At 41.1% G+C, this 7,245-nt stretch overlaps 1 non-coding gene across 1 annotated transcript; it reads left to right on the top strand.

Moving 5' to 3' along the window:
- The first annotated feature begins 6,807 nt into the window (after positions 1-6,807).
- Positions 6,808-6,891, top strand: Trnas-gga (transfer RNA serine (anticodon GGA)). The gene is given in 2 exon segments: positions 6,808-6,847; positions 6,857-6,891. It is a non-coding gene; the product is annotated as a tRNA-Ser (tRNA).
- Positions 6,892-7,245: the final 354 nt, after the last annotated feature.

Raw genomic sequence — 7,245 nt, 5'->3', positions numbered from 1 at the left:
TAGTGAAGGGAGACGAAAATTTAATAGTCATGGGTGACTGGAATTAGAGAGTAGGAAAAGGGAGAGAAGGAAACATAGTAGGTGAATATGGATTGGTACTAAGAAATTAAAGAGGAAGCCGCCTGGTAGAGTTTTGCACAGAGCGTAACTTAATCATAGCTAACACTTGGTTCAAGAATCAAGAAAGAAGATTGTATACATGGAAGAATCCTGGAGATACTAGAATGTATCAGATAGATTATATAATGGAAAGACAGAGATTTAGGAACCAGGTTTTAAATTGTAAGACATTTCCAGGGACAGATGTGCACTCTGACCACAATCTAATGGTTATGAACTGTAGATTAAAACTAAAGAAACTGCAAAAAGGTGGAAATTTAAGGAGATAGGACCTGGATAAACTTACTAATCCAGAGGTTGTACAGAGTTTCAGGGAGAGCATAAGGGAACAATTGACAGGAATGGGGGAAAGAAGTACAGTAGAAGAAGAATGGGTACCTCTGAGGGATGAAGTAGTGAAGGCAGCAGAGGATCAAGTAGGTAAAAAGACAAGGGCTAGTAGAAATCCTTGGGTATTGAATTTAATTAATGAAAGGAGAAAATATAAAATTGCAGTAAATGAAGCAAGCAAAAAGGAATACAAACGTATCAAAAAGGAGATAGACAGGAAGTTCAAAATGGCTAAGCAGAGATGGCTAGAGGACAAATGTAAGGATGTAGAGGCTTATCTCACTAGGGGTAAGATATATACTGTCTACAGGAAAATTAAAGAGACCTTCAGAGAAAAGAGAACCACTTGTATGGGCGATGTATTTGAGGAAAATATATTATGGAAATGGAAGAGGATGTAGTTGAAGATGAAATGGGAGATACGATACTGCGTGAAGAGTTTGACAGAGCACTGAAAGACCTGAGTCGAAACAAGGCCCCGGGAGTAGACAACATTCCATTAGAACTACTGACGGCCTTGGAAGAGCCAGTCCTGACAAAACTCTACCATCTGGTGAGCAAGATGTATGACACAGGCGAAATACCCTCAGACTTCAAAAAGAATATAATAATTCCAATCCCAAAGAAAGCAGGTGTTGACAGATGTGAAAATTACCGAACTATCTGTTTAATAAGTCACAGCTGCAAAATACTGACACGAATGCTTTACAGACGAATGAAAAAATTGGTAGAAGCCGACCTCGGGGAAGATCAGTTTGGATTCCGTAGAAATATTGGAACACGTGAGGCAATACTGAACCTACGACTTATCTTAGAAGCTAGATTAAGAAAAGGCAAACCTACGTTTCTAACATTTGTAGCCTTAGAGAAAGTTATTGACAATGTTGACTGGAATACTCTCTTTCAAATTTGGAGGTGGCAGGGGTAAAACACAAGGAGCGAAAGGCTATTTACAATTTATACAGAAACCAGATGGCACTTATAAGAGTCGAGGGACATGAAAGGGAAGCAGTGGTTGGGAAGGGATTGAGACAGGGTTGTAGCCTATCCCCGTTGTTATATAATCTGTATACTGAGAAGCAATAAGGGAACAAAAGAAAAATTCGGAATACGTATTAAAATCCATGGAGAAGAAATAAAAACTTTAAGGTTCGTCGATGACATTGTAATTCTGTCAGAGACATCTAAGGACTTGGAAGAGCAGTTGAACGCAATGAACAGTGTCTTGAAAGGAGGATATAAGATGGACATCAACAGAAGCAAAACGAGGATAATGGAATGTAGTCGAGTTGACTCAAGTGATGCTCAGGGTATTAGATTAGGAAATGAGACACTTAAAGTAGTAAAGGAGTTTTGCTATTTAGGGAGCAAAATAACTGATGATGGTCGAAGTAGAGAGGGTATAAAACGTAGACTGGAAATGGAAGGAAAGCGTTTCTGAAGAAGAGAAATTTGTTAACATCAAGTATAGACTTAAGTGACAGGAGGGCTCTTCTGAAAGTATTTGTATGGAGTGTAACCATGTATGGAAGTGAAACATGGACGATAAATAGTTTGGACAAGAAGAGAATAGAAGCTTTCGAAATGTGGTGCTACAGAAGAATGCTGAAGATTAGATGGGTAGATCACATAACTAATGATGAAGTATTGAATAGAATTGGGGAGAAGAGGAGTTTGTGGCACAACTTGACAAAAATAAGGGACCGGTTAGTAGGACGTGTTGTGAGGCATCAAGGGATCACAAATTTAGCATTGGAGGGCAGCGTGGAGGGTAAAAATCGTAGAGGGAGACCAAGAGATGAATACACTAAGCATTTTCAGAAGGATGTAGGTTGCAGTAAGTACTGGGAGATGAAGAAGCTTGCACGTGATTGGGTAGCGTGGAGAGCTGCATCAAACCAGTCTCAGGACTGAAGACCACAACAACAACAACAACATGAATGAACTTGTTCGAAAGTGGTATGGAGTACTTTAAAGATACGTTGGAGCGTCCAGCAGTGCAATGGGGCAGTCTTCCCAGTTATGTGCACATAAGTACGAAATATAGAAAACTGTTAACTAACAGAAAGATTATTTAACAAAACACTAATTTCTTGTCGTACATGTTGCTGTAACAGTTCGATGAGGCAACGCAGTCGCCGTCCTAATAAGAGAATTCAGTAGTGCAGCATGCATAGCCTCATTTTATTCAATTCCTGTGACCTAACTACCATACAGAGAATATCTGTTTATTGTCAGTGTACTTCAATGACGGCTCAGTATTCGTAGATTTAATCATTAGAGTAGCTCTCACTTCAGCAGTTACTTGACATAACAGCAAACAATAATATGGGCGCCAGCTAAATGGTAGACTCAAATGGTTTCTATAAAAAAATTATGGGTTTCACGGTAAAATAAAATTATCAGAACTACGTTTAACCGACGTTGTGCTGTCAAACGGATAAAGAAACGAATTTTTCAACTGTCTATTGGGTCCATAAGCAGACATAACCTCATTCACATAATATGTTATCACAAATCTCTGAAGAAACAAATCTTCACGTTTCGGGAGAGGTAACAGCTTGAATTTATCGTACCACCAAGGGAAATGCAAGCCATGTAATGCACGAAGGTGCCAGTCTACAAACGGTTTTTTAATTAACATGCTATTTGCTTCTGTTTCATTGTACGATATCACACGACGAGACCTATTCACGGATTGATAAGCATAAATATTCTCAAGCTAACCTCACTCGCAAAACTGAACTTCATCACAGGATATAGATACTGGATTGATCTCACTGGGTTTTTGGATATGGTAACGTCTTTCCAACAGCGTGGATCTCCATTAGACATGTGCAAATTTATTTTCAACACTTGTAGCCTCAAATGAAACTCTCTAACTCAAAACAGGCATCAGACCAGATCAGCATGGAAGTAGCAGTAGAACAGCAAAGGCTAACTCTCTCTGAACAGAAAGCTACATGGCTTGCAAAAAAAAAATGTGTGTGGAATCTTACGAGACTTAAATGCTAAGGTCATCAGTCCCTAAGCTTACACACTACTTAACCTAAATTAACCTAAGGACAAACACACGCACCCATGCCCGAGGGAGGACTCGAACCCCCTCCGGGATCAGCCGCAGAGTCCATGACTGCCATGGCTTGCAACTCGCGAACGATTGCTAATGGACGAGAGAAACACGACTCGTCAAATTCATACTGACACAGTGACTAAGCAAAGAGGTTACGAAATAGCGCGTATCGATAGTGAAGCTGGTTAGAGAGAGGTCTCATAGACTGTAGCAAGCTAAGTATCTAGATTCACAAAGAAGGTAAAATACACAGTGAGGAATTGAAAGTGCTGAGAAATAGCCACCTTTCACAGTCTTTGTGTAACTAACTGAGACTGAAGTGCCAGAGCAGCGAGACCAGTTGCAAATTATGACTTCTTTATATTAAATGTAATTCGTAATCATACAAAAAGCGTAAATAGCATCAATTTGTATTTCAAGTGAATTGCGAATCACTTAATTACTTATTTTATTTAAATTCTATTTATTCCTCCCCCAGAGACAGTATGAGGTATCAAAACAATCAGTGCACTGAAGCGCTTGCTTTGAATACTTGGCTGATCATGTGACCTATAATACTAAAGGTACACTTTCAAATATGTAGTTTTGCGACGATACCGCTGCAAGCTGTTCCGCAGACAAACGTGAGCAAAGAGCTGCTTCCGCGGATGGAACAGTTTTGCAGCGAGCAGTTTTCGGCGGTAAATTTTTCCGAGAGAGTTATCGGGAGCCGGCCGAAGTGGCCGTGCGGTTAAAGGCGCTGCAGTCTGGAACCGCAAGACCGCTACGGTCGCAGGTTCGAATCCTGCCTCGGGCATGGATGTTTGTGATGTCCTTAGGTTAGTTAGGTTTAACTAGTTCTAAGTTCTAGGGGACTAATGACCTCAGCAGTTGAGTCCCATAGTGCTCAGAGCCATTTGAACCATTTTTGAAGTTATCGGGAACAGACATGTTTTGGTGCTCTCTGTCGCCGGAGAGTTTGGAGGGTCCTGTTTGAGGGTGACATCTTGTTCGCAGGCTGTCTCACTTAAAACCATTCATAGAACTATGAAACGCTATTAACAGCAATGAATCGGTGTAGTCCGTCCAGTGACCTCTACCACTAGCTTGCATTGCTGCTGTAACTGAGATATATCTACTATAAGAATAAAAGCAGCTTTAAACTGCAATACTTCAGTGTCTGCTGTCTCAATACAATCTTCTCATGAACATACAACTATCCAGGGTAGCATTTGGACACAGCAGTTAATCACGTGAAGTTTATAATGCGTGTAGATTTTCCCCCTAGACAGTGAAGAAAGGTCGAAGAATCATGTGGTAAGGTAATTTTAGGGATATATACGGGGTAAGCAGCAGCCTCGGTTTTAATATGTCACTGGTGCTCGTGAGCAGTACTTGCAGCAACAAAAGCCTGGACCCTCGTACGGTGTAGAAAATCTATCGAGTTCTTTTCGAAGCATCCATCCAGGTATTTGCCTTCAAAGATTTTGGGAAATCTAGGAGAATGCGAATTTGCATGGCTTGTTGGGAAAATGAACTTCATTCTGGTGCATGACAGTATGTTATCACTGTTCCCTGCACTCAACTTATTTAGTCTCTGAACCCCTACACAAACCGCCTTTAGCGTGATAGATTAGGACCTCTATCGATTGCATGTGTTAGTTGTGAAAATTACTTCGTAGTTTCACTATTTCCAGAAACCTACTTGCGGAAAAAAAACGATCTCACACTGTGTTTTGTGAGAGGTTCACTCTACAGAAATCTCTACTGGTTTTGAAAAGATTTTGTTTCGCTTCGCAAAGTGAACTACTTACCCACACACTCAAAGTTGAAATATTAAAAGTTTAGGCTAGTTTCGTTGTCTAGGGGTTAGGATACGTAGGTGCCGCATTAAAAGCCAAATACTGCTGAGTCTACAGTATACAGTATTAATATACACACGAATCGAATGGTCGAAGGCTCCTATCAGCAATTGCGAATTTTGAATGTAACATAGAAATTTATAAATGAAAGACTGCAGTTAAATAAAATCTGCAGGTACTATTTTTAACGACTTTAAATTATGAGTACGATAGCAGAAGTACCTTTAAGAATGCTGTTTATTACTGCAAAACGCTTATTGCTGTCAATGGTGCAGCAATTAAATAAAATATAAGTTGAATAACACTGAAGCAATAGATTTCTACTTCACGTAATTAGCTTTGAACAACAACAGAGCTCGCGCGATATTCACTTCTAAACGCTTATTACGCCTTCACTGCAGAAGCCACGGAAATCTCACAAGTGCACATGTCGGCACTACGAAATATTTCTATCTCCCGCGAGCACGCGCAAGCGCTCAGCACTCTCCAAGTATTTACTGCGACCGTCCGTCGCGCCTTCCCGTCCAGCACGCAGCCCCGCCCCCCCCCCCCCCCCGTGTCCAGTGCGACCCGATGCTCCTCCCCCACTTCCATACAGTCTCTCCATTGACTTCGGTAGTCGCCTACCGTAGTAACGAGCGCTGTGACTGACTAGAGCGCTTCCACCATGTCTCCAAGACAATGAGCATTCACAAACATATTTAAACACATACTAAATACTGGATTTACATTTAAATAACTTGAAATTAAATAAATATTCCTACCGTAAACACGACCTAACACACATTATTAAAAACATAAACAAAGCAAATAGACATATATCAAAGGAACAGAAAGAAATGTAGGCCAGTAGCCTAATGCCTATGTGCTTTCTAACACACAGTAAATATTTGACCAATTTCTTCACATAAACAAAGACATAGACGAATAAATATATTTCTAAGCATGTTGCTACCGATTTTTCGTGTAACTATGGAGTACTTGTGGCCTGACAACCAGCACTTCATCGCATCGTCTATCGTCTCGGAGAATCCGCTCGTGTTCCTCCTTGAAGGAAAAAAAGAAAAATAAGAAAAAAAGACCACTCGCACCTTTGTTGTGTTCTCACATCGTCTCTGAGAGCACACAGATGTTATAGACGTTATCCCCCAGAGATCATTCTTTCCAAAACAAACGTCGTATTCACGAGTCATTTCTTTAACTAGGAGCTACATTAAATTCATTATACAGTTGGAGAAAATCTTTGGCGAGGAAACTCTACAATACGCAGTACAGTTCAATTTGCTACATAGTGTCCTATTCGGAAGCTATACATTTTAGCCTACAAAATATAGCTTACTTACTTTACGTGGGCAGGGCCAGAGGACTGCGTGCAGCTAAAATCTTCTCTTCCACTGGGTTTTGCACTGCGCAACACAAAGCACCACTTCATTTAAACTGCCGGCCGGTGTGGCCGAGTGGTTCTAGGCGCTTCAGTCTGGAACGGCGCGACCGCTGCGGTCGCAGGTTCGAATCCTGCCTCTGGCATGGATGTGTGATGTCCTTAGGTTAGTTAGGTTTCAGTACTTCTAAGTTCTAGGGGACTGATGACCTCAGATGTTAAGTCCCATTGTGCTCAGAGCCATTTGAACCACTTTCATTCAAACTCTGTCATTTTCTCGCACTGCGACGCACAAGTTGGAAATTTGGCTCGACGGTGCCTACCCCTTTCTCTGTACCCTTTCTCTGTAATGGTGCGGTCCTACGACTTACCCTCCTCCTCGACGCTTCAAACAGGCCAGAGATCATAAATTCGTGTGAGACGTCACACTGACATCAAATTTCATCACAATCACGCCCAGCACCACCGTGGATGTGTCACGCGATGAAAAGATCATCACA

The sequence above is a fragment of the Schistocerca serialis genome, chromosome 4, assembly GCF_023864345.2.
Source record: "Schistocerca serialis cubense isolate TAMUIC-IGC-003099 chromosome 4, iqSchSeri2.2, whole genome shotgun sequence".
NCBI classification, from domain to species: domain Eukaryota; kingdom Metazoa; phylum Arthropoda; class Insecta; order Orthoptera; family Acrididae; genus Schistocerca; species Schistocerca serialis.
This window is presented reverse-complemented; position numbering and strand designations above follow the sequence as displayed.